General features: G+C 39.8%; 1 pseudogene; it reads left to right on the top strand.

Moving 5' to 3' along the window:
* Window positions 1–7,841: 7,841 nt before the first annotated feature.
* On the top strand, window positions 7,842–9,458 carry LOC110719271 (annotated as a pseudogene).

The following is a 9,458-nucleotide window of genomic DNA, read 5'->3' as shown; positions in this document are numbered from 1 at the left end:
TCACGAGAGGGTTTTGTCTAGTTATATCGGTTTGCCTAACCCCATCGATTAATGTTATACGTATGACTTGTGACGAGAGGGTTTTGTCTGGTTTTATCGGCTCGCCTAACTCCATCGATCAATGTTGTACACATGACTTGTGACAAGAGGGTTTTGTCTAGTTTTATTGGTCCAATTTTATTTTTTATGGCAATTTGTTAGAAATGACCTTTTAATGTAGACCTTTAATGAGAGAGGTTCTTCCTAAAAAAATGAGAGAGGTTCTTTATACAGTATTTAAAAAACGAAGAAAAAAAAAACAAAAAAAAAGGAAATTAGACCTTAAATGTACATAAAATTGATGAATTTGTCCTTTGAATGAAATTTGACTGTTGACTTAATTTTTCCAACACTGGCCCTCATGTGACTTCTTCAAAACCTCCAATTCTCTCTTTGCTCTTCCTAATCTACCATGACCAGGCCACCAATCCGCACCTATCATCCGTTGTTAAAGATCTTAAGATTGAATTCTAGAAATTTTTCTACATAAAACTTCCATTTAATCGATTGTAAACATATAATCTAACATAAAATTTCAAATACTCGATAATTAGGGGTATCTAATACATCAGGATTGCCTAATGCATTATTGAACTTATGAGGGTACATTAGGAAGTTTTTTGTTTTTGTTTTTAGATAAGTTAAGGAGTACAAAGGAGTAAGGATATATATCATCACACCTTTAATTGTTTTTTTGTTTTTAGAAGCCACTTTCAAATCTTTTTGGAAAAATTGAAAAGAATAATCCCACCTTTGCTCGATCTACTCAAAACGAGCCTACTTTTGCGTTATCTGGGAATAATCCCACCTTCGCCCCCTATTTTCTCAAAACAAGCCTTTAACCGATTTTTTAAAAATAGTAACCGGTTTGTGAAGGTGACTTGCCACGTGTCACCGTCCAATTGGTCCTAATTTCTTTTTTTAATAATTTAAACAAAAAACAACCTCTTTTCCGCCCCAATTTTGCCCCGCCTATACGACCACCCCTTTCACTGCCCCAGCGCCGCCTTCGCCTAAACGATCACCCCATCCCCGCCTTACCTTCCCCTCTTCCGGCAACCCGTCATTACGAGGTTGATGTTTTTACTCAATTCACTATATTTTTCTGGCTATAAAGTTCTTTTAATAAAATATAAATGAGTTGATTCATTGGGGGTGGTTGTTTTCGGGGTAGGGAGGGGGTTTTTGAGGTGGGGGTAGGGTTTTTCGGGTTGTTGGGTGGGTTGTTTTTGAGGTGAGGGTAAGGTTTTCGGGGTGGCTGGCAGAGTTTTCGGGGTAGGAGTAGGGTTTTCGAGGTGGCTAGAGTTTTTGGGGTTGGTGGTTGCGGTTTCTGGGGTGGTTGGGAGGGTTTTCGAGGCGGCTGGGTGGGGGTGGGGCTACCCAGGAAGGCGGCCGGGGGTGGGGCTGCCGGGGAAGCGGTTGTGATGTGGTAGTTTGGTGGAAGGGTGGGAGGAGAGAGATTAAGGGGAAAAATTAAAAAATTAAAAATTACATGTTAAACAGGTTGTGGGTAAAAATACCCGTTGAGAAAATAGGGGGCAAAGGTAGGATTGTTCTCAAATAATGCAAAGGTGGGATTGTTTTGAGTAGATCGAGCAAAGGTGAGATTATTCTTTTCAATTTTTTCAAACTTTTTTAAGGTCAAATTCATACGGCTATTTTTATAAATGTTGATAGTTAAAAATCATCAAAAATATTTAAAATTGAGAAAGTATCATATCACTTAGGCTTAACCGAGCTAAGTTTAATCAAGCACGTTCCACACCATTTAAGACATCTTCATTCTAACATATGTTTTGCTTCCAATAACATTAGAATATATCATATAGTGGTTAGCAAATAATGGTAAGGGATTATTGTAAGGTTTAGGATCATATAAGATTTCCATAACAAAATTGTTAAAATGTTATAGATAAAAAAAAAAAACTTAAGGTCACAATGTTTGATTTTAATTATTTTAATTATTAGATTTCAAAGTATTTTATACTGATCGATTGTGAGACATTGGTGATATTCATCTTATCATATTCAATAAGTGGTTTATAAGCATCATATTAAAAGAAAACCGATACCCCATATGGAATAATAATAATAATAATAATATGAGCAGCATCACATTGGGGCACGAGCTGCTGCTCATATTTTCACTAGGATAAGATTTGCTATAGTTAGAGGAGTGGGGCCCAGATTGTATCTCGATTTCCCACTAATTTATTGTAGGTTGTATGACTTTACTTGTTTTTGAGATATAGTAGTAGTAGTAATAGTAGTATTAGTAGTAGTAATAATAATAATAATAATAATAATAATAATAATAATAATAATAATAATAATAATAATAATAAGGGGGTACGGCAGGGTGATCCCCTTGGTCCTCTGCTTTTTGCTTTGGTTTTACAGCCTCTGGTGTGTAAAATCAGAGACACTTTTGATGTATGTCTTCAGGCTTGGTATTTGGATGATGGCACTGTTATTGGTGACACGTTGGTGGTGGGGAAGGTTCTACAGTTGATTGTGGAGGAAGGGCCTCGTTTTGGGTTACATCTAACGTGGAAAAAACTGAAGTTTTCTGGCCTACAGAAGACCCCCAAAGCAGGCTTGTGGGTGTCTTTCCACCTAATATTGCTCGACCCTTGCGTGGTGTTAAGTTTCTTGGTGGTCCGGCTAGTTCCGATTCTGGGTTTGGAGGTGAGCTTGTGATGCAAAGGGTTACCAAGACCATTGCGCTTATGGATAGGGTTGCTAAGCTTGATGATCCACAGTGCAAGATGTTGTTGCTTAGGGCTTGTACCGGAGTTTTGAAACTCTACTTTGCTTTGTGTACTTGTCCACCTAGTACTTTTGAGGAGGCTCAGCACACATTTGACGAGGCTCTTCAATCTTCTTTGGAGCGTATCGTTGCTGCTTCAAGGCCTGGGTTTGGCGATTGGTAGTGGCGGCTTGCCACCTTACCTTTTGCATATGGCGAGCTTGGTGTTTATTCCGTAGGTGATGTTCGTCATTTGCTTTTCTTGCTTCGCGGTTACAGTCTGTTGGGTTTCAAACAAAGCTTCTATGGCATGCTGGCGTTGTTGACCTTGGTCGAGCCTTTGAGGATGTGTTGAGCCTATTCAATAGAACGGCGGAGTCTGACATTTTGAGTAATCCTAGTGAGGTCGCTACCCCTAAACTCATGAAAAAATTGGCAGATATATATTTCACAAAGGTTACCGATTCTGCATAATCCACCTTCACTTTATCTCCTTATCAATCAACATTGTGGAAATCGCAGCAGGGAGATCACACCTCTGCTTGGCTTCGGGCGGTTCCTATTTCGGGGTTGGGACAGACGATGAACGCTAAGACTTACCGATGTGTGTTGTGCTACCGGATGGGTGTTCCATTGTTCTCTGTCTCGACGCCGTGCTCTGCTTGTTCTCGAGTTTTTATTGGGGATATTTTCGGTGATCACGCGGTGTCGTGTGCTGGTATTGTGGGTCTTAAACATCGGCATAATGTTGTCTGGGATACCCTTGTTGATTTCTGATATAGATCTGGGATTTCAGCAAGAAAGGAGGTTGACATAGGGTTGTCTGGAGGGAATGACGGAGCCCTTAGACCTGTTGATGTGTTACTTTATTCCTGGGATCATGGTCGCGATGTGTGTGTGGACTTAACAGGGTCTTCTCCTTTGACACAGAAGGAGCTATCTGACTTTGTTCCTGGACGGGTTGTGGCTGATGCGGCTCATCGGAAGCGGGTGAAGTATGCGGCTAGTTGCCAGCAGATTGGATATGGTTTCATTCCCTTCTCCTTTTCTTTTCTTGGGGAATTAGAGAAGGAGGTTGTTGTGTTGCATAAGCGGGTTCAGAGGTTCTCGACGACGCAAAACATTGGGGCTCGTGCTGCAGCTCATATCTTCACTAGGGTAGGCTTTGCTATAGCTAGAGGAGTGGGGGCCCAGATTGTATCTCGGCTTCCCATTAATTTATTGTAGGTTGTATGACTTTGTCTGTTTTGAGATAATAAATAATAATAATTATAATAATAATAGTAATAATAATAATAATAATAACAATAATAATAATAATAATAAGTTTGTAGCGAGTTTGTTGCGGCCTTCGGTGGTGGTGTAGTGAGTTGGTTTTGCGGTTGTTTGAGGTTACGTTCATGCCTCCTTTTGTTCGCTTTCATTGCCCATTTGTGGGTCTTAATGGGTGTCTAGATGGTGGGGGGAATGGGCTCACTAAAGCATATTTGATCACTCATCTCCATGACCTTCATTGTTGTATGGATGCGCGGGATATGACCCGAAACTCTCTTACCTCTGATTTGGGTATTTTCTTAGAGGGGAAGTCAACCATTCGTCGTATGGGAATTTGGCTTTGTGGGGAGTGTTTCAAGACACATACTCTTCGTACGAAGTGTCGACATGGTCCTGGTTCTAATGATATTGTGGCCCCGCCTGATTCTGGGGATGGTGTTGTTCGGTTTGTTCTATATGGTTTTCCTAAACAGCTGAGTCCATCTTTGGAGGTATCCGATCTTGTTCCTAGTGTGCCTCATGAGCCTCTTTTTGCGTTCGATGTTGCTCTCCTGGATATTTTGCTATCTAAGCAGTTTCGTTCGGTGAAATCTATTCCTCCTAAGTTTCGATTAGGTTTTTCTCGGGGTCTCAAAGGTGAGCTTGATAAGGTGATTTGCAAGCTTGATGACGTCTCTTGTTGGGTTCAACTACTTGTGTTGCCTCTCTGTGTTCTAAAATCCTTTTCTCCGAGGAGTAGTCGTGAGTGTTTTTTGGGTGTCAGGCAGCAGCGGCAGGAAGAGAGTATCGGCGCTGCTATTCGATCTTGGTGTGAGCCTGGTGGTTCTGTGCATCTTGTGTGGGACACGTTGGTTGATGTGTCTCCACCTTTGTTGGATGCTCATGATGAGCATGATTTGTCTGAGCGTAATATTAAGCAATGTAAGAGAAAGATTTGTGACGGACATTACACTATTGCAGTTAGGGTTCTTTTGTCTTTAGGTCTTGCCCCTTACAATGATGCTACTCTTGCAGATTTACAAGCAAAGCACCCTTCCTTTCCGGCTCCTATCTTACCGGATATTCCCGTTGATCAGCACCTTATTGCTTCTCTTGCTGTTGTTTTGGATCAGATTAAGGGTTTTCCCAGTGGTACATCATGCGGTAGAGACGACTTGCGTGCTCAACACCTTATGGATTGCTTGAGTGGTGCTGCAGTTGTTATTTCGGATGAGTTGGTAGACTCTATTACGCAGGTGGTTAATCTCTTTCTTGCTAGGAAATGTCCTACTGAGTTGGGAGAATACATTGCTAATGCTCCTCTTACGCCACTTGTTAAGCCTGGTAGTGGTATTCGACCTATTGTTGTGGGTACCTTTGTAGGCGTCTGGTTTCTAAGGTTGGGGTTGCTTTAATTGGTCCACGTCCGGGGAGCTATCTAGGAGGTCTTCAGTTTGGTGTTGGTGTGCCGGCGGGTGGTGAGGTTATTCTTCATGCTGTTAATCGTTTGGTTGAGGCTCGTGGTGGTGATGTTGGCCTCTCTATGTTGCTGGTGGATTTCCAGAATGCCTTTAATTTGGTTGATCGTACGACTTTACTGCGTGAGGTCCGTCTCCGTTGTCCAGCTCTCTCGCGTTGGATTTAATTTTGTTACTCTTCTCCAGCCAGACTGTTTTATGGGGAGCATACCTTAAGGTCATGTCAAGGAGTGCAGTAGGGTGATCTTCTCGACCCTTTGCTTTTTGCTTTGGTGCTCCATCCGTTGGTGTGCCGAATCAGGGATTCTTTCGACTTATGTTTGCAGGCTTGGTATTTGGATGACGACACTATTATTGGTGACACCTTGGTGGTAGGAAAGGTTATGGAGTTGATTTTGGTGGAGGGACCCGTCTCGGCCTCCATGTAAACATTGAGAAAACGGAAGTTTTCTGGCCCACGGAGGACCCACGTAGCCGTCTGGTCAATGTCTTTCCTCCAGATATTGCTCGTCCTGTACATGGTGTTAAGTTGCTTGGTGGTCTTGTCAGTGCGGATTCATCTTTCTGTGGTGAGCTTGTTTCGCAGAGAGTGTCGAATACCATTGTACTAATGGATGCTGTTGCTAAGCTTGATGATCCCCAATGTGAGTTGTTACTACTTCGTGCGTGTACTGGGGTTTTAAAACTCTACTTTTCTATGTGCACTTGTCCTCCTCGTCTTTTTGAAGCGGCCCAGATTTCTTTTGATATGGCCCTTTGAGCTTCTTTGGAGCGCATTGCAACTGCTTCGGGGCCAGGTTTTGGTGATTGGCAATGGCGACTTGCCACCTTACCTTTTTCTTATGGTGGATTGGGTGTCTATTCAGCGGGTGATGTTCGGCACTATGCTTTCCTTGCATCACGTTTCCAGCCTTCTGGTCTTCAGGCTACGCTTCTTCGCAATTCTGGTATTGTTGGTCCAGGACCAACCTTCGATGGTGCTCTTAGTCTTTTTAATAGGACTGTGGAGACTGACCTTATGCGTAACCCTAGTGAGATTGCTGCCCCCAAACTCATGAAGAGATTGGCAGATATATATTTCACGAAGGTCACTGCATCTGTAGAATCCACTTTCTCCTTATCTCCGCGTCAAGTTGCCTTATGGAAATCCCAGAAGGGGGATCACACTTCTGCCTGGTTGCGAGCGGTCCCAATATTAGGTTTGGGTCAGACTATGAATGGTAAGACTTATCATTGTGTTCTTTGCTACCGGTTAGGTGTTCCCTTGTTCTCCGTTTCAGCCCCGTGTTCTGCTTGCTCAAGGGTTTTTGATGGGGATATTTATGGGGATCATGCAATGTCTTGTGCTGGGATGGTGGGTATTAAACAACGGCACAACGTTGTTCGTGAAACCCTTATTGATGTTTGTTTTTGCTCTGGGATTTCTGCAAGAAAGGAGGTTAACGTTGGGTTGACTGGAGGGAACGACGGGGTTCTTCGACCAGAAGATGTGTTGCTTTATTCCTGGGATAGAGGCAACAATGTATATGTTGACTTGACGGGGTCTTCTCCTTTGACGCAATCTAGGTTGTATGACTTCATTCCTGGTCGTGTTGTGTCGGTTGCGGCTCAGCGGAAGCGAGACAAGTATGGGGTGCGTTGCAGGGCTATTGGCTATGGTTGTCTTCCTTTCTCCTTTTCTTCATTAGGGGAATTAGAGAAGGATGTTGTTGCGTTGCTGAAGCGGGTTCAGGCGTTCGCAAGGACTCAAGATATAGGTGCTCGTGCTGGTACTCACATCTTCAGCAGGATTGGGTTCGCTATAGCTACAGGAGTGGGGCCCCAGATTGTGTCTCGGCTCCCCACTAATTTCTTGTAAATTGTTTGACTTTGTAGGTTTTGTTAACAATAATAATAATAATAATAATAATAATAATAATAATAATAATAATAATAATAATAATAATAATAATAATAATCATAATAATCATAATAATAATAATAATAATAATTTACAAGACATTATTAATAAGTTTATATTGATTTAGTACATTTTTATCTAGATCAACTAGATATATACTCTATTGTCTCAAATTAACGGTTAAGTTTGAAGTATAATTAATATATTTCATAATATTTGGTCAAATTAGTGCCTTTCTAACTTTATCTCCCAAAAACCTAATCAAGCTACAAATCATCTTCTAAATATATCTATATTTCCTCAAAATATGGTAGATCAAGTAGGTAACGTCCATCCATCAATGTTTAATTTTGTGGCCTCTAGTTTTTACATCAACTTAGTTTGTTTTTTATATCTCAATATTTTGTCTAAGAATATTGAGATCAAAGTGTTTGCATTGAATACAATTACTGTGAACATATTTCTTCCACATTCCTCATTCGAAGATAATCCAATTATATCTTAGGAGGAGGAAGAGGAAGATTATATAAAATGGTGTTTACAGGAACCCTCGACAAATGTAAGGCATGTGACAAAACGGTGTATGTGGTCGATATGGTAACAGCTGACGGGGTTCGTTATCACAAAACTTGTTTCAAATGCAGCCATTGCAATGGGAGGCTCATGGTAAGTGCATTTATCAAGGTTTTTTTTTAAAAAAAAAAAATTTCTTATACAAAGTACACCATAAACCTCATGTATACTAAGATAAGGTAATCATGGAACTAAACAAGATGCCAATATTGGCTTGTATATGACATTTTAAGTTTCGTTACATCTAATACAATTTATCAATTCATCATTATTGTTTACCTTACAGACATGTAGATTTTCATCATTGGACGGAGTATTATATTGTATGCCACATTTTGAGCAACATTTTAAGAAAAATGGCACTTATTCCAATAATAAGTCTCAATCATGTAAACTCTTTCTCTACAAAGTCTTATACAATATTATGTTGTTCTCGCTCGTAGAAATAAGTTTTATAAGATTTATACGCTTGTATATTATTATAGTCTGACACTTTTTTTTTTTTGGATAACAACCGCAAAACCTGAATTGGTAAGCTTCTCATATTATTTTGATCATCAAATTAAAATAATGTAATGATAATAATTCTAAAGTCTTTGTTTGCTTGTGATTATAGAGCAAGTCTTCTAGCAAACTCTCATTAATGTTTTCTGGGACCCAAGACAAATGTGCTACCTGTAAGAAAACCGCATACCCCCTTGAGAAGGTTAGCAAATATATAAGATATACTTAACTATTTTTAGTCTATAATAGAATAGGTTCACTAATTCTTGTTTATTTAATGACAATATATTATAGATTGTTGTAGAGGGAGAAAATTACCACAAGTCATGCTTTAGGTGTGCAAAAGGAGGTTGCTTCCTTTCCGCGTCCAATTATGCTGCTCTAGATGGATATTTGTATTGCAAACCTCACTTTCCCAACTATTTAAGGAAAAGGGATCATATAACTACCTCACAAATTCAATTTCAATGAAGAAAAATAATTTTGAAGAAGATAAGCAACATACAACTTCAGAACTTGAAGTAGCACAAGGAAAAGAGAAAGAAATATCACACGAGGAGTAGTGATTTGTTATAGTATGCCTCAAATGCAACCTTTTGGTTTGGTATTGCAATTTCATCGTCCCATATTGAACCTATATAGATCATATGTCACACGAGGTTATTATTAGATCTTAAATTAGGCTCTCAATTAATAAACAAAATTTTCTTTGAGTTCAAAAGAACAAAAATCATGTTCTTTAATTTGCATATGATTGAGGGATAGTGCTATGGGAGGTCGTGTTACAACTTCTTTATTTAGAGGATGTGAAACATCACCTTGTTGAATTGGAACGACATTGAGGTGTATTTTTGAGTTTGTGGCTATATTTATATTTGGAATGAAGATGCATTTTTGTAAGTTGAAAGAATTTTCAATTAATGTGGTTCAATTTATGTGATCAGTTAATAAATATATTTAT

The sequence above is a fragment of the Chenopodium quinoa genome, unplaced genomic scaffold (genome assembly GCF_001683475.1).
Source record: "Chenopodium quinoa cultivar QQ74 unplaced genomic scaffold, ASM168347v1, whole genome shotgun sequence".
In the NCBI taxonomy this organism is placed as follows: Eukaryota; Viridiplantae; Streptophyta; class Magnoliopsida; order Caryophyllales; family Amaranthaceae; genus Chenopodium; species Chenopodium quinoa.
This window is presented reverse-complemented; position numbering and strand designations above follow the sequence as displayed.